The 19,443-nt window shown below is 35.7% G+C and overlaps 1 protein-coding gene across 2 annotated transcripts in view; it reads left to right on the top strand.

Moving 5' to 3' along the window:
- Positions 1–9,562: 9,562 nt before the first annotated feature.
- LOC113764702 overlaps positions 9,563–19,443 on the top strand; it is a 36,157-nt gene continuing 26,276 nt past the window's right edge. Inside the window, exons 1-4 of one of the 2 annotated variants that reach the window (XM_027308668.1) lie at positions 9,563–10,099; positions 10,234–11,195; positions 11,326–11,504; positions 13,103–13,326. The gene's annotated coding sequence lies outside the window, so the exon portion shown is untranslated. Of the gene's footprint in view, positions 10,100–10,233; positions 11,505–13,102; positions 13,327–19,443 lie in introns of both variants that reach the window. The other variant, XM_027308669.1, reaches the window with a different exon arrangement.

The raw sequence follows: 19,443 nt of genomic DNA, 5'->3' as shown, positions 1-19,443 counted from the left end.
TACACTTTCATTATCAAATCCTATCACTTTTGGGTTCGGATTATTCATCAAACACCCTCTATCCACTAATTTGAATAATTCAACAAAAGGTAATTAACTATTATCAAACTAAAATTGATACATATATAATGTTAAATCAATACATTATATTAAAATTTAAACTTTTGTGGAGTTATATAATCTATACAAGAGGAATTCAACATTTTGTGAAGGGTAAAATGCATGTGTTATATATACACATACGTATGCATGTATAGTTTCGGGTTTTGAATTTTTAGAATTTTCTTAACAAATCCTATCGGTTACCTCTAATCAATATTAAATTCTAACGAATTATCCCATCGATCGTTTAATTGAATTAACCATGGAGTCGAGCATCTGTGGATGGGTATTGAATTTTATCATACCCATTGCCATCCTTAAATAGAAACAACCATCCAATTGCAGCTACTCGTTTGGCAGGTACAATGTGTGTGGCGGTGTTTTATTACGTGTTTCTCAAGATTAATTGATCATTGCGCATTTGGTTTCATGGCAGGAGTTGGATCGTATGATACACAGTATTAATAGTGAGGAAGGTGACAATTGTTGGGGTTAGTTTGGGTATTGAGAGTACCCGCATTTTCAGGGGGTTAATTTGAAAACTTTTATGGACTCCAATCATATCATCACGTTCCTTACGAAAGTAGTAAAAAGGGGAAAAAAAATTCCAAATCATTCTTCCGTCCTGGTGCCCAAAAACAGAAAATTAAAAAAATTCTTTGTATTATTTTCTCATTGCGGTGAGAATATTGGTTTAAGTTTTTCTATTTGATAGGTGGGACCAACGTCGTAACCTAGCCTTTGTCGGTTGTCCAGTCATAGCGGAGGGATAATTGCAGAAACCTCCCTGAGGTTTCTAACATTTGCACTGAACTGACTTTCCTTGTGGTTTGAAAAATTACACTGACCTCCCTTGAGGTTACTAATCCTTTGCAAATTTAGTCCAAAGGATTTAAATATTATTTTAGGGAGTGAAATTAGAATTTTGTACCAGATTTGCCCTTTGTGCTACATGTCCAATCAATAACAAAGTACTATAAATCAATTAACAATTAATAAACTTTAAGGAATATAATTTATGGGCAAACACGCATTACTCATTTAAAGTATCGATTTTTTACAGGTATTTTACTTTCAAACATTTAATTTATGATAAATATATCAATGTTTGTAAGTAAATTCAAAAAATGTTACAGTAATATTTTTGCAAAAAGGAAATCGGTAGGTTATTTATTTAATATAAATTAAATATTTTTTAAAAAAAGAAATGGTCCATAAAGTATTAATTCTTTATGGCTTTCATCCATTACATGAGTAAAGTATTGGCTCTTTATGGGTATTTTATTCTGAATAATTTAATTTATGTTAAATACATAAATGTTTGTAATTAAAATTGAAAAAGTATTATATAATATTTTTACGGAAAAGAGATTGGTAGTTTTTGTATTTAACAAAAATGAAATATTTGAAAGTAAATACAAATCTGTATTTGAGAGTAAGTATTTGTATTAAATTCAATGTTTGAAAGTAAAATACCCATAAAAAACCGATACTTTAAATAGGTAATGTGTATTTGCCTATAAACTATACTCCTTAAAGTTTATTAATTGTTAATTGATTTGTAGTATTTTATCATTCATTGGACATGTAGTACAAAGGACAAATTTGGTACAAAATTCTAATTTCACTCCTTAAAATAATATTTTAATCGTTTGGACTGAATTTGCAAGGAATTAGTAACCTCAGGGGAGGTTAATATAATTTTTCAAACTACAAGGGAGGTTAGTGAAAATATCAGAAAACTCAGAGGAGGTTTCTGCAATTATATATATATAAATTTTTTTTCCTTTTGATGGGTCCATACTTTATGCTTTACAGACCAGAGCGACAAAAGGAGCGAGCTTAATCTATGGTACCATTCAGGATACTTACTTTTGGTTAGTACACTCTTAATAGCAGGGTGGTTAAGTGAGTTATAGTCCCACATCAGGGAGGGAGTTGGGATTTGTTGGATAGATAAGTCTCCTGGGCTGCTCCAAGAGTTGCCGGTTTTTGGAGTATACTCGGGGGATTAGGTTTGTTTAGTCAGTAAAAGTCAGTTGACTTCTTGACCAAAAAAAAAAAATACTTACTTTTGGCTTTTTTTGTGAATAACCTCAAGACAGGACTGTCACGCACCATATGACATTTGTTTTGAAAAGAGTTGTTACGTACGTACACTAGTCGGTGGTCCAACAAGATTTTTTAAATTTTGAATAAATAGTAGTGGAAGTAACTACTACCCCTCCGTCTTATTTTGATAGTTTGGATTTTTTTTCACACAGTTTAAGAAAAAGTAGTTAATTTTGCTGGAACAATCAATTTAGATAACTATTTTTCTAAAATACCCTCACATTAATTAGAGCATAACTTTATGAAAACTTGAATTGATGGTAAAAAAAAAAAATCAATTCTCATTAAATGGGATAGATTTATATAACAATAACTTACATTGAAACATTAATTTGAGTATAACTTTATGCAAACTTGAATTGATGGTAAAAAAAAAATCAACTCTCATTAAATGGGGTAGATTTATAGTAACAATAACTTATATTGAATAAGGGTAGTTTAAAAAAATTAAAATATAATTATATTTTTCTATTGAAAAGTGAATTACAATTTAAGAAGATAAATAAGGAAAATAAGACTATTGGGACGAAGGGAGTGCTAACTAGTGAGTACTAAATGAGAGCACGACGACCCCACCGTTCTCGATAGTCTCAACGGCAGCACAGCACAGTCCAAGTCCCCACCACCCAACAAAAGTAATGAACGTGGATGACTTCACGTGTTTTGTAACAAGGCGACCGTTCTGTTCTGTTCTGTTATGTTGTCAGGCAAATTTAATCTCAAAAGTTAAATGTGAATTTCTGCAAACAACAGTACAGTGGCTGTTAAAGTTGAGGCAATGTTGGTTATCGAGATTTTTGACTGCTGCTTATATTTAACTGGTAGGGGGCAAAAATGTTGGCTATCGAGATTTTGACTCCCTACAAGTGCATGACGTATTTTTGAGTTTTGACATTTAACAAAAAATTTGCGATTATTTGACTCAGCGAACCATGTGACATTTGTTTTGAAAAGAGTTGTTACGTACGTACACTAGTCGGTGGTCCAACAAGATTTTTTAAATTTTGAATAAATAGTAGCGCAAGTAACTACTACCCCTCCGTCTTATTTTGATAGTTTGGATTTTTTTTCACACAGTTTAAGAAAAAATAGTTAATTTTGCTGGAACAATCAATTTAGATAACTATTTTTCTAAAATACCCTCACATTAATTAGAGCATAAATTTATGAAAACTTGAATTGATGGTAAAAAAAAATCAATTCTCATTGAATGGGATAGATTTATATAACAATAACTTACATTGAAACATTAATTTGAGTATAACTTTATGCAAACTTGAATTGATGGTAAAAAAAAAATCAACTCTCATTAAATGAGGTAGATTTATAGTAACAATAACTTATACTGAATAAGGGTAGTTTAAAAAAATTAAAATATAATTATATTTTTCTATTGAAAAGTGAATTACAATTTAAGAAGATAAATAAGGAAAATAAGACTATTGGGACGAAGGGAGTGCTAACTAGTGAGTACTAAATGAGAGCACGACGACCCCACCGTTCTCGATAGTCTCAACGGCAGCACAGCACAGTCCAAGTCCCCACCACCCAACAAAAGTAATGAACGTGGATGACTTCACGTGTTTTGTAACAGGGCTGCCGTTCTGTTCTGTTCTGTTATGTTGTCAGGCAAATTTAATCTCAAAAGTTAAATGTGAATTTCTGCAAACAACAGTACAGTGGCTGTTAAAGTTGAGGCAATGTTGGTTATCGAGATTTTTGACTGCTGCTTATATTTAACTGGTAGGGGGCAAAAATGTTGGCTATCGAGATTTTGACTCCCTACAAGTGCATGACGTATTTTTGAGTTTAGACATTAAACAAAAAATTTGCGATTATTTGACTCAGCGAACCATGTGACATTTGTTTTGAAAAGAGTTGTTACGTACGTACACTAGTCGGTGGTCCAACAAGATTTTTTAAATTTTGAATAAATAGTAGCGCAAGTAACTACTACCCCTCCGTCTTATTTTGATAGTTTGGATTTTTTTTCACACAGTTTAAGAAAAAGTAGTTAATTTTGTTGAAACAATCAATTTAGATAACTATTTTTCTAAAATACCCTCACATTAATTAGAGCATAACTTTATGAAAACTTGAATTGATGGTAAAAAAAAAATCAATTCTCATTAAATGGGATAGATTTATATAACAATAACTTACATTGAAACATTAATTTGAGTATAACTTTATGCAAACTTGAATTGATGGTAAAAAAAAAATCAACTCTCATTAAATGGGGTAGATTTATAGTAACAATAACTTATACTGAATAAGGGTAGTTTAAAAAAATTAAAATATAATTATATTTTTCTATTGAAAAGTGAATTACAATTTAAGAAGATAAATAAGGAAAATAAGACTATTGGGACGAAGGGAGTGCTAACTAGTGAGTACTAGATGAGAGCACGACGACCCCACCGTTCTCGATAGTCTCAACGGCAGCACAGCACAGTCCAAGTCCCCACCACCCAACAAAAGTAATGAACGTGGATGACTTCACGTGTTTTGTAACAGGGCTGCCGTTCTGTTCTGTTCTGTTCTGCTGTCAGGCAAATTTAATCTCAAAAGTTAAATGTGAATTTCTGCAAACAACAGTACAGTGGCTGTTAAAGTTGAGGCAATGTTGGTTATCGAGATTTTTGACTGCTGCTTATATTTAACTGGTAGGGGGCAAAAATGTTGGCTATCGAGATTTTGACTCCCTATAAGTGCATGGCGTATTTTTGAGTTTTTACATTTAACAAAAAATTTGTGATTATTTGACTCAGCGAACCATGTGACATTTGTTTTGAAAAGAGTTGTTACGTACGTACACTAGTCGGTGGTCCAACAAGATTTTTTAAATTTTGAATAAATAGTAGCGCAAGTAACTACTACCCCTCCGTCTTATTTTGATAGTTTGGATTTTTTTTCACACAGTTTAAGAAAAAGTAGTTAATTTTGTTGAAACAATCAATTTAGATAACTATTTTTCTAAAATACCCTCACATTAATTAGAGCATAACTTTATGAAAACTTGAATTGATGGTAAAAAAAAAATCAATTCTCATTAAATGGGATAGATTTATATAACAATAACTTACATTGAAACATTAATTTGAGTATAACTTTATGCAAACTTGAATTGATGGTAAAAAAAAAATCAACTCTCATTAAATGGGGTAGATTTATAGTAACAATAACTTATATTGAATAAGGGTAGTTTAAAAAAATTAAAATATAATTATATTTTTCTATTGAAAAGTGAATTACAATTTAAGAAGATAAAGAAGGAAAATAAGACTATTGGGACGAAGGGAGTGCTAACTAGTGAGTACTAAATGAGAGCACGACGACCCCACCGTTCTCGATTGTCTCAACGGCAGCACAGCACAGTCCAAGTCCCCACCACCCAACAAAAGTAATGAACGTGGATGACTTCACGTGTTTTGTAACAGGGCTGCCGTTCTGTTCTGTTCTGTTATGTTGTCAGGCAAATTTAATCTCAAAAGTTAAATGTGAATTTCTGCAAACAACAGTACAGTGGCTGTTAAAGTTGAGGCAATGTTGGTTATCGAGATTTTTGACTGCTGCTTATATTTAACTGGTAGGGGGCAAAAATGTTGGCTATCGAGATTTTGACTCCCTATAAGTGCATGGCGTATTTTTGAGTTTTGACATTTAACAAAAAATTTGCGATTATTTGACTCAGCGAACCACGTGACATTTGTTTTGAAAAGAGTTGTTACGTACGTACACTAGTCGGTGGTCCAACAAGATTTTTTAAATTTTGAATAAATAGTAGCGGAAGTAACTACTACCCCTCCGTCTTATTTTGATAGTTTGGATTTTTTTTCACACAGTTTAAGAAAAAGTAGTTAATTTTGCTGGAACAATCAATTTAGATAACTATTTTTCTAAAATACCCTCACATTAATTAGAGCATAACTTTATGAAAACTTGAATTGATGGTAAAAAAAAAATTAATTCTCATTAAATGGGATAGATTTATATAACAATAACTTACATTGAAACATTAATTTGAGTATAACTTTATGCAAATTTGAATTGATGGTAAAAAAAAAATCAACTCTTATTAAATGGGGTAGATTTATAGTAACAATAACTTATATTGAATAAGGGTAGTTTAAAAAAATTAAAATATAATTATATTTTTCTATTGAAAATTGAATTACAATTTAAGAAGATAAAGAAGGAAAATAAGACTATTGGGACGAAGGGAGTGCTAACTAGTGAGTACTAAATGAGAGCACGACGACCCCACCGTTCTCGATAGTCTCAACGGCAGCACAGCACAGTCCAAGTCCCCACCACCCAACAAAAGTAATGAACGTGGATGACTTCACGTGTTTTGTAACAGGGCTGCCGTTCTGTTCTGTTGTCAGGCAAATTTAATCTCAAAAGTTAAATGTGAATTTCTGCAAACAACAGTACAGTGGCTGTTAAAGTTGAGGCAATGTTGGTTATCGAGATTTTTGACTGCTGCTTATATTTAACTGGTAGGGGGCAAAAATGTTGGCTATCGAGATTTTGACTCCCTATAAGTGCATGGCGTATTTTTGAGTTTTGACATTTAACAAAAAATTTGCGATTATTTGATTCAGCGAACCATGTGACATTTGTTTTGAAAAGAGTTGTTACGTACGTACACTAGTCGGTGGTCCAACAAGATTTTTTAAATTTTGAATAAATAGTAGCGGAAGTAACTACTACCCCTCCGTCTTATTTTGATAGTTTGGATTTTTTTTCACACAGTTTAAGAAAAAGTAGTTAATTTTGCTGGAACAATCAATTTAGATAACTATTTTTCTAAAATACCCTCACATTAATTAGAGCATAACTTTATGAAAACTTGAATTGATGGTAAAAAAAAAATTAATTCTCATTAAATGGGATAGATTTATATAACAATAACTTACATTGAAACATTAATTTGAGTATAACTTTATGCAAATTTGAATTGATGGTAAAAAAAAAATCAACTCTTATTAAATGGGGTAGATTTATAGTAACAATAACTTATATTGAATAAGGGTAGTTTAAAAAAATTAAAATATAATTATATTTTTCTATTGAAAATTGAATTACAATTTAAGAAGATAAAGAAGGAAAATAAGACTATTGGGACGAAGGGAGTGCTAACTAGTGAGTACTAAATGAGAGCACGACGACCCCACCGTTCTCGATAGTCTCAACGGCAGCACAGCACAGTCCAAGTCCCCACCACCCAACAAAAGTAATGAACGTGGATGACTTCACGTGTTTTGTAACAGGGCTGCCGTTCTGTTCTGTTCTGTTATGTTGTCAGGCAAATTTAATCTCAAAAGTTAAATGTGAATTTCTGCAAACAACAGTACAGTGGCTGTTAAAGTTGAGGCAATGTTGGTTATCGAGATTTTTGACTGCTGCTTATATTTAACTGGTAGGGGGCAAAAATGTTGGCTATCGAGATTTTGACTCCCTATAAGTGCATGGCGTATTTTTGAGTTTTGACATTTAACAAAAAATTTGCGATTATTTGACTCAGCGAAAATCGCATCAATGGGTCACATTTATACTTTATTGTCTTTACTAGACCTTTGTATCTGACATATTGAACTTTCATCCCTAATATATACTCTAAATACACTTATTTTGGAATTCATTAGTACAAAAAGATTGTAAGCAATCCTTTTTTTTTTTTTTGCTCCAAAGAAAAGAGTTCCGTATATTTTTAACGCATTGATGATATAAATGGAAGTACAATAGTTCTCTCACAATAAAAATTTTAAACTTGTTTATATCAAATTTGTCTAGTCTTATTACCAAATTCAAGAAAAAATATATGATTAACATGATTTCTAACCAAAACAAAATCAATGAAGATTCGTGTTTGGTTTCAAAGCCAAAAAAAAGGGGCATCAATTAAGAATTCATAATTAAAATGTTATGGCTATTGTACACTTGGAGCAAAATTAGATTAAGTTAAATCTAAATAAGATTGTTCAACTCTTTCTTTTTAAAATAATCAAATACACATTTTAGCATACAGTATCATCTATTTCTCATCTTATTGTAATAAACATATTCATTCTTACCCAATTTAATAAGAAAGTATAAATTGTAAAACTCACATTCTACTACATGTATGTTTGTCTCTATTTTTTTTTTTAAAAAAACCTAATTTATATTGAGAAAACACTCATAGGCATGAAAAGTGTTGAAATTTTCAAACCTAAAGTTACAAAGAAGGTGAAGATTTTCTTGTAGGTTTTGCTTTACTACCAAAATTCAAAACTTGATCACTAGAATGGTGGCTCTTATATGCTAGTTTTTGTATGAAAATTGTGGATTGTAAGACCTAATCTACATAATTGGTGCCTGAACAACCTAATTTGTGAATTACAGTAGTTTATCCACATAGTTGAAGTCTTGGCAAAATGGAAAATTTGCATCAAGATGAGCTTTTGTCTAAGGCCCAACGTGGATGTGCTTTGTGAAAACCATTGTGGATTTGTAAAATTTTGCAATTAGAAAGTTGTTAGCAAAATCATTTGAATTGATGTTAAGCTTAAAAAAAATGGGGAACACGTTTCGAGTTGTTATTAAGTTTTTGTTTTGTGAATATGATAAATCCTATTCTATTCTTATTTCTATTCTACATTAAGGGGGATGGGCGGAACTAAAGATGTCAATGGGAAATCTAGAGAGAACTGAACCGTTATCAGACTAGACGGGTAACTATATATACACTGGTGAAAATTTCAAGAAATTTTCAAGAAGAATGCAAGTTTGGAAAAGAATATCTTGAAGAGTTGGTTTTAAGTTTAAAAAGAAAAAAAATTATTTGAGTTTATGTTATGAAAATTAAAAAAGGAATACGTGTGTGTGCATATTTGTATATGTATTGTTTCTTTGTTTTGTATAAAATATTCATTTTTTTAATTCAAAGCAAAGGTAAATGAAAAGGGGGTGACTGCCAATATTCCAAACCTTGGGGGTTCACGAGTTATTTGGCCAAAATGGAAGGGGTCTAGTTGTGACTAGCCGTCGATAGTTAAGACCACGTAACTACCGTCGGAAAGATGGTGAATGACGATTTACTCCACTGCCGCCTCACGTAACTACCTACGCACGCGATTCCCGTGCAAATTGGTGGACGGCCTTCCCTTTATTTATTATTATTTTTTAAATTAACCGGTATTATCGTATCATTGCTGTAAATAGAAAAAATTACAGTTGGTGTAATTTAAGCTGAAGATATAACACTGAACTTTCCAGTGGTAATACGGTAAAACACCTAAGGTTTTTCCTTTATGAACCCTAATGCATATTATGTCCTCTTAACCCAGGAGCAAGCCTTCCTTCCAGTTTCCTCTCATTTCATCATATCTCCTTCCTTGGCTGTGCCCTTACCAAAGCCAAACCGAGATCTTCACTGCATATGTGCCCAGAATATTGGCCTTTCTCAATCTCTACTAATTCGATGGATCCTGAATTACTTTATCTCTTTGATCTTCTTCTGGTCTCTTAATCTGAATATTCTCATCATCTGGTATTCTGCAGCTCTTATCGGTGACTCGGCTAGCAAGTTAGCCTGCTTTGCATCTTTTTGGTACAGGTTCCTGTGCTCTGTGGTGCCGGTTTTTGGGGATTGAGCGAAACATGTGTTCAGTTTTCTTATCCTGTTTCAGTGAAGTCCAACATATGATCTGTAGTTCGATGATGAATCAAGGGAAGATGGCGGATTGCTGGACAGAACAGAACAGAATCAACCAACTTACCCCTATCCCTTCAAAAGGAATGAATAAATACATAGAATTAAATTAAATTAAATATACGATGATTTGATGAATTCTGCCCAAGATGATATGGTGAATTCTTTCATGATGATTAGATGATGGTAAGCATGTCAGTTGCAAGTGTGGCTTGTTTTAACTGTATTAGTCGTTAAAAAAAACTGTTGATTAAGCATCTGGTGCACTAATGTTTGCGCCCACTTTCTCATCGGCTTTTTCCCCATGTGAAATCCTTTAGGTAGGTGAATTCGAGCATTTCAGGTGGTTACAATGAGGAAGAGAAGGTTGAAGGGTGTTTTCCGACTGCATTCTGGTGCAAGAAAGAGTTTTCAAGAGAATTTAAGAATCAGAAAATGAATTCAAATAGATGCAATTCGTCGGTTTTCTCGAGCCTTTCACTGCACATTCAGCTTTCCTCTTAATAGTGGGTAGTGATTTTCGTGGGGATCAGCACCAAGGTGTATCAAATTTGGGCAGGGGAGAGTATGAGGTTCACAATTCTCATGCTGATGATCTAAGCAGTTCAAATGGGATGATTGGTTCTCAAATTAAGACTTCAACTTCTGGGGATTGTGATCCTTTAGGAGCTGGAAAGAAGAAAACACACAGAAAGCACTCACACCAGGACCTCACTTGGAGCTCTTTTTGCAAGGCAGCCTCTGAATGTTATGATTTTGACTTGGCAGCAATTTACTCAGCCAGAAAGCCTGATAAATGGAAGAAGTTTCAGCTCTAGAGATGCTGGTTGAAGCAGATTGGGAATCACAGCCGAAACTACCTGAAACCTTTCCAAGCATCCGAGTCTGGAGAGGGACCAACCCCATCGATTGGCTTTTCTTCTGAACAATCTGGAAAGCAGGAGGAAGCTGTGATGGCTTCATATCCAGAGACCTCGGGAGCCTTCTTCTCTAGTCTTCAAAAAAAGAATCCAGTGAGGACTTGATTCAGGAATGCACTTGCAGACTTTGGATGAAGGCTTGTTGAGTTATACATTCATTAGTTGCTTAAAAGCTGCGAAACATACGAAAACATGGAAGATCAAAATTCAACATGATTAGATGGTTCTTGTCAATCACTTGGTGCGAAACTGATTGACTTATTTTTAACGGACCCCAAGCAAATGAATGATATGAGAAACTGCAGTCATCCATCCTCCAATTCTTGTGATCCAAACTCTGCCTTAGATTGAACAGTTGGAAAGTATCCTTTTCAACACTTCACTGAAGGAATATTTGCTACGAATTTGTGCTTTTGTTATAAGTTCTTTGGGATCATAAACTCTAGTTCTCATTAGGCACGTCATTTCCTTTACTCGCACTATGAATTGCAGGTTCTACTACAAATGGAGATTTGTCGATCAGATATCTCGATGAATATGGAGCAGGCATAAAAGCAGAAGCTTTTGAAGCAGATTTGCTTTCTTGTAGATGTCATTCAGAATCTCGTGGATGGAGGCATTCATGGCAATGTTTGCCTCTATGAATACGCTGACTATACCATCAAAACAAGGTAATCATACCAAATATGCTACTTTTCTATAGATCAATTAATTTTATGTTCTTCTCAGCCTGGCAGAGTAGTACTTTCACTTCATTATCTCAGTTGCATCTAAAATAAGCATCCGTCTTTTCTATCACTTGGAAGTTAGCAGTAAATCTAAGAGCTATATCAACTCGACAATCATGGACTTCATTTTTTACGTTGAGAGCATTTTGTTTAACCTGCACATTGTTGTCTCAAGAGACATGCTATGATCTTTGTAACAAAATGGCTATATAATTTCTGAGCTGACCTTTCTTGTTTAGCAACATATGATATTCAAGAGACAACTACTTCAACTTTTAAGAATATTTCTGTGCAAGATGCAGGCTAGCACTTATGCCTCTGCTGCTATTGTCGAAGCATGAATTCGCTTGTATCAGCTTCTAATGTGATATTTTGCGTTTGCCTCTTGTTTTCTCTTCAAATCTGCAGTAATGGCAGGGGAAAAAAAAGAAAGAAAAACCCACATTTTAGATTGAAATATGAAAAGGGTTGTCTTGATTCTGGAAAACAATCCTCTTTGCCTCTCACTCAGATGGCATTGCACTGTTGGAATTCAAAACCAGTCTGAATTCCAAAGTTGAGAGTTCTACTTCTACGATGTCAAACAACGAGAAATAACTGATATAAAATGCAAAATACAGTACTGTATCTTCCTTTGTAAGAAAAAATAAATAAATAAAGTAATCAACAAAAGAAAGAATAAGTGAAATACTTCTTCTTCCAAGTAGTATTACCTTCAGGAGCGGAGTTAAACTACAGAGTCTGAGCGGCAGTAAGCAAAAGATTGAGGATATGGGAAGGAGAGGAAAGTGAGGCAGAGCTTGATGGTGTTTTTGAGCATCATTTAGGTTTCTGGGCATTCTGTATGGTGTGATGTTTGCATTTTTTGTGCCTTCTCTTTGGACTTGTTCTTGGCCTCATCATCTTCACCATTCTTCTTCCTCGTCTTTAATTACTGCACCACCCAATATAAAGAAAATAAGATCTTGAAACGCTAAATTCATTTAACTCAGCTTGGAAAATGATGACCCACAAGCTTTTTCTGATTACTATTTTTCGATATTTATCTGCTGGATCTTCTGTTTCAATTTTATTGATCAAAAAGATTTCAAAACTCTCACTTGCTTTTGATTCGTTTTGTTTTCTGAAATGGCTTGAACAGAGAACTTGCAGTCATGGCCAAATAATAGTTTAAATGGAATTCTTCTGATGATTCTCCGTTTAGATGGACTGGCATTTCTTGTCATCCACCAAAGTGCCATGTCTATAAACTTATCCTATATGCAACTTAGAGGGATTATATCTATCAGTATTGGTAAATTAAGTAAGATTGCAAAGACTGGCATTTCACCAATGCATGTATTATCCCCAATGCCATTACCAATCATTCTGATCTCAGAGCCCTATACTTGAGAGTAACAATCTTCTAGGAGGGATTCCATCAAGTATTGGGAACGTATCTCTCCTGACCTTATTGGAATTGTCAAATAATTCATTTGGGTGTGCTACACCTTCATCTCTTGGTCGCCTGACACTTCTACGTTGTCTGAACTTGCTGACAGATTTCTTCCTGGCTGAAATCCCAGATGTTGGAGTTCTAAGTTCCTCTGGAAACAAGTGGTTTGTTGGTAAATTATATCTTTGTGGCCAACAAGCGCAAGAACCTTGTCAAACCTCCTGGTTTCCTGCAGTCTTGCCTCGAGTGAAAGTGATGAAGCAAGAGTGCCTACAAAAAGAATAAAATCAAAATCGAGCATTTCCTCCATCTGCTGGGGGTTGAACCAAGGTTTGTTGTTTGCTTTAAACTCTACTATTATACTCTGTTTAATTTGGTGATAACAGGGCTTTTTGAATTATACCTCGTCATTCTGTTTCCTGCATTTTCTGATATATATATTATGTCAAATTAAATTGGGGCATCTAGAATAGTATTCTTTCTATTGGTTTGGGGAATGATAACTACACAAGTTATATGCTTCATCCGAATAGCGAAAAATGCCATTCTAAGAAATTCTTGGTGAAAACTTTAACAGTACTTGGACACATATATAAGCACCAATAATAGTTCTGTAAGGATCAAATAATCTTATCTAAGATATAAAGTTCCCACTACTAACTCAAAAATAAAGTAGCATCTTTAAGGTTATGTCTCATTACCAGCATTTTCCGGTTTACTCGAAGTCATGTGATAATCTGTAATGTATGAAATTTGCTTAGAGGTACTCTCTCTTGCTCTTGATATAACCATTTAGTTGAATTTAGGACATAACCATTTAGTTGAATTTAAGGAGGCAAAAGTTGTTCTTAGCCACTTTGGAGGAGATATTATCAAGAATATCTTTGCTGATAAATTTTTAGAATATCTTTGCTTTTAAATTTTTCTGTTTTGAATAAGATTAATACTTATAGGAAGAACATGGAGGGGAGGATAGGAATTGGATTATAGAAATTGTTCATTCGGAGCTATCATAAATTGAAAGAATAGAGTAACAATCAGTGATATGTATGGTTGAGTAGCTTCGGACACGGGGGCATTATTGTGGATGTAGGTTGCTCGGGCTGAATGTGCTTTGTAAGCCCATTATCTCATAACGTCTGTGACAGCCCCACTTTCCCCTAAGGCGAACGAAAGAGGTTAGCGGACTACCTGCCCAACTCTCGTCAGGACTAACGGTTCAGTTTAGAGCGATCTAATACGTTCCGGAACATACAAACGCACGTAAACAAGTCAAAATCACAAAATAAAAAAAAAAATGAAACCGGAGTCGGCCATGAATAGTAACCGACACGTTAAAATCCAACCAGACATCAAGCAAATATTTACATGTTGAAATTAAGCATATACAATCCAAAGTGGCATACAAAGTTATTCAAAAGTGGATACATGTACGGTTTACCAAATCAAAAGAGAAACGGACCCAAAAGTACATTTAGGGTTTCAATCTAAGAGTTATACAAAAGATATGTCCATCTAGCTCAATTCGGCAACCAACTATCAATTGCAGTCCAAAAGTATTTATTTTCCTGTAAGGAAAACAAAAGAAATAGGGTGAGCTTGCGCCCAGTGAGATAATACCACTCAAGCAACCAAGTTCATATAAGCATCAAGATTTCATTCCAATACATCAAAGTAAGCAAAGGCACACATCAATAGTGGTGATAAAAGGATACGGGCGGCTCTCAAGAGCCCTTTTCCTCGTTTGCATTTTTGATCGAATCTCATTGACCCTCCGTCAATGTTTAAGAGTAACCAACCGTAGGCTCCACTTTACTTCCATTCCTTCCACCCAACATACCCCTACCGGGTCCGAACTCCAAACACTTGCAATGTGGTATTACTCGAGTATACCGGAATCGAGAGTCTCTCATACTACAAGATTCCATATAACAGTCCCCAAGGTTTATTAATTGGCACGACCAAACCCTCGCCGGCTCGATTCAATCAACTACCAATGGGCTTGAGCTCAATGGTAACAATCATGGTCGTTGGATACTCGTCCAAACGACACCAAGTCATGTACTTTCATTTCATGTAACATTCCATGTAACAACAATGATATAAGGCATATAAGTGAGAGTGATCAAGTACATCATCATGGTCGTTGGATACTCGTCCAAACGACACCAAGTCATGTACTTTCATTTCATGTAACATTCCATGTAACAACAATGATATAAGGCATATAAGTGAGAGTGATCAAGTACACCATCACTTAACTCAATATCGAATGTGTAATAAACATTCAACACATCAAGTTCAAGTATCAAAGCCATAGAGTAACACACAAGTGAGTAGTACACTCACCAAGTTTGAAAATGATATTTCATGCACCTCTGTCAAAGGAGCGTCGTGAACCACCGTCACGCCCTAAAACATGCAAATCAATACAATGAGACTCGATAACGAGTCATAAACCAATGCCAAATACTACCAAAATAGGGTTCCATAAGCATACATAAGCATTAGAGGAAACCAGAGAATAATCCGGAAATGGAGTTAGTTGTATATCAAAAATAAGAATAGTTTTTGACATTATATTGCGTGTTTTTGGTACCAATGGCACTAACGATTATCGGATGGAGGTGCAAATAACCGTTTCGAGAAAGTAAGGTAGATATTGCCCCGCACACCAATGTTGCAACGGTCACGGCAGCCAGGTATATCCGAGGGTAACTCAGGTGCACAAAAGTGGCAATCTAAGAAACGACCCAGAACCGCGGAAAAAGCCAGGTTCAACAAATCGCATTCTGGTGCAAAACATATAAATAGGCTACCTAAGTCAATCCAGGTAATTTACAAAGGTTCTGCCCGAAAGCTAAGAAACATGGGGGGGGCTACAATTCATTCAGAAGATCTCAACAACCAATTCCGCAAGCGGTTCCCAACCAAAAATAACCCATTACAGAAACAATTCTCAAATTCGGTGTAAAACCAGGGCAGGCAGGGGTAATTTCGTCTTTCAACAAGTTAATGGTTGCTCCGATTGAACTGAAATTATTGGCAAGGCATCTCTAAAATATCATTCCTTACAACTTTCATGTTTAACAAAGTTAATTCGGCCCTACTTATGAAGCTACAGTGCCGGGAATAATGTAAATCAAAGAAACCTCTAATCTTTCCAACTTTCATCCAAACAGAATTGTTTCAGGCAATTAACCACTTTTTTCACTTCTAGCTTCTTCAAATACCATTTTCAATCAAATATACATGGCTACACCAATAAAAAATTATATAAAACAGAATCAGCATGATTAAATAGAAAATGTCATCATCTCAACCGAATATATGAATAGCACAATAATATCAACTCTCAACTACATAAGTACTAATTAAACATTTAGTGAAGGGAAAGAGCAGTTCCTTAGTCCATCACTTATACACAAGTTATTACTTTCCAACAACTTCATCAATCACCTCAAAATCACTATGTGGAGGAGTTTTAATGGAGCAATTAACATGGAATTTTAGACCGGTTGAAGTTGAAGATTGATGCAAGGTTGGAGCAAAATTTGGAGAGCTTTTTTTTTTTTCTCCTTAGACGAGGGACAAGCCATGAGCTTGCAAATTTTTGGGGATTGTTTTGGGTCAACTTGTTTGAGTTATGTTTGATAAATTGGTAAGAGAATGAATAGTGGTAAAAAATGGTAAATGTTTCGTAAGTGACACTTGTCAACTTTCCATTAATTGCTTGCCTAACTTTTGGTCTCTCTTACACCAATACAGGTGGTAACTTAATTATCTCATAACATCCGGTAAATTAAATCCAGTATCCAAAACTTAACCTAACTGGCCGAATTTTTTCGAACTTTTCGTCCTAGTGGGTCTCATGTCCGGTATACGCTCTTAATTTCTCAAAAACTATTCGATAATAGGAAAATCATCTAAAAATTATATCTGCTCCTTAAAAGTATCTAGAAATTTTTCTAATCACGAAAATGCAGAAAACAAGCCATTGAATATAATAAAACCTAGAAAATGAAAAAAAAATACGGGTTCTCACACTCTCACCCCTTTAAAAGAATTTTGCCCTCGAAATTTCTCACCTCAACTCACAAAAAGTTCAGGGTATTTCTTTCGCATTTCTTCTTCCATCTCCCAAGTAGCTTCCTCTACCCCATGGTTTTTCCACAGTATCTTAACCAACGGAATCTGCTTGTTTCTTAGCTCTTTAACTTTCCGGTCAAGTACTTGGACAGGTTTCTCTTCGTAAGCAAGCGATTCGTCTACGTCGATCTTCTCGGGTTGTATGATATGGGATGGGTCGGGATAGTACTTCTTTAGCATCGAGACGTGGAAGACGTCGTGAATTCTAGAGAGACTTGACGGCAGCTCTAGCTCATATGCTACTGCACCTATCCTCTGTAGGATCTTGTAGGGTCCAACGAACCTCGGTTGGAGCTTCTTTCCTTTGCCCGCCGTGACACTTCGTAACGGTGTAACCTTGAGGAAAACACGGTCTCCAACTTCGAACTCCAAGTCTTTTATTCGATTGTCCGCATAGCTCTTTTGTCGGCTTTGAGCAGTTTGGAGTCGTTGCCGTATCAACTTGACCTTTTCTCGAGCCTCTTCCATCCATGGAATAGTGGTTGGATCTAATGCCTTTCTCTCGCCAATTTCGTCCCAGTAGATCGGTGATCGGCATTTTCGTCCATATAGTGCCTCGTATGAGACCATTTGAATCGACGAATGGTAGCTGTTGTTGTACGCAAACTCTACTAAGGTCATGTGTTGACCCCAATTGCCTCCAAAATCCATAATGCAAGTCCGTAGCATGTCCTCGAGAGTTTGGATTGTCCGTTCCGATTGTCCATCCGTCTGAGGATGATAGGTGGTGCTTAGATTGAATTTAGTCCCTAGAGTCTCCTGGAACTTCTGCCAAAACCGAGATACGAACCAGGGATCTCTATCGGAGACGATTCTCACAGGAACACCGTGTAGCTTTACAATCTCGTCCACGTACAGTTGGGCCAACTTGTCCATGGAGTACTTCATGTTCACCGGCAAGAAATGGGCCAACTTGGTTAATCGATCGACGATCATCCAAACGGCATCGTGTCCTCGCTGCGTTCGCGGCAAACCTGAGACGAAGTCTATGGTGATGTTTTTCCCACTTCCATTCAGGTATCTCAAGGGGTTGTAATAAGCCCGATGATTTTTGATACTCTGCCTTAACCTGTTTGCAAATGAGACATTTTTGCACGTATAGAGCGATTTCCCTCTTCATATTATCCCACCAATAGGCTCCCTTCAGGTCCTGATACATCTTGCTACTACCCGGATGGATTGTATACTTGGACCGATGGGCTTCCTCTAGAATCTCCGTTTTCAACCGACTCATCTTTCGGCACCACTATTCGGTTTCGGTATTTTAAAACACCTTTAGGACTAAAATTGAAATCAGTTGTTTCTAATTTTCCCACTTTCTCTCCCCATTTTTGCACCAGTGAATCTTCCTTTTGAGCTTCTTTAATCCTTTCCAAGAGGGTGGAGGTTACCGTAATGTTACCAAAAATCACTTTATGATTCCCAAGGTAGGGTTTCCACTCGCAAATCGACTCGAGTAAATTCCACTCTTTAATCATTAACCCTGCTACTTGCGCCTTGCGACTCAAAGCATCGGCCACTACGTTCGCCTTGCCTGGATGGTAGTTGATGGTACAGTCGTAATCTAGCAGAAGATTATCCACCGTCCTGCCTCATGTTTATTCCTTCTTGTGAAAAGAGGTACCCAAGGCTTTTGTGATCGGAGTAAACCTCGAAGGTTACCCCATATAGGTAGTGCCTCCACTTTTTAAGAGCGAAAACAACGGCAGTTAGTTCCAGATCATACGTCGGGTAATTCTGCTCGTGAAGTTTCAACTTCCTAGAGGTAAAAGAGATCATATTACGGTTCTGCATTAACACGCAACCCAGGCCTTCTCGTGACGCGTCCGTATACACAGCAAATCCGTCCACTCCATTTGGCAAGACTAGCACTGGAGCCATGGTCAACCTTTCCTTTAGTTCTTGAAAACTTGTCTCACATCGGGCATTCCAAATGAATCGACCATGTTTCTTTGTCAAGTCAGTTAGAGGACCGGCTAATTTGGAAAAGTTCTTGATGAAACGCCGATAATATCCAGTCAGTCCTAGAAAGCTGCGGACCTCGGTGGAATTTTCTAGCCTCTTCCAATTAGTCACAGCCTCTACTTTCGCTGTGTCAACCGAGATGCCTTCGTGGGTGATTACGTGCCCTAGAAAAGCGATTTTCTCCAGTCAAAATTCGCACTTGCTGAACTTGGCGTACAGTTGATGGTCTCTTAGGGTTTGTAAAACAACCCTCAAGTGCTGCTCATGCTCTTCACGCGTCTTGGAATAGATTAGAATGTCATCGATGAAGACCACGACAAAGCTATCCAGGTA

The sequence above is a fragment of the Coffea eugenioides genome, chromosome 3, assembly GCF_003713205.1.
Source record: "Coffea eugenioides isolate CCC68of chromosome 3, Ceug_1.0, whole genome shotgun sequence".
Taxonomy (NCBI): Eukaryota; Viridiplantae; Streptophyta; class Magnoliopsida; order Gentianales; family Rubiaceae; genus Coffea; species Coffea eugenioides.
Note: the sequence above shows the minus strand (reverse complement) of the source record. Positions and strands in the feature narration are given on the sequence as shown.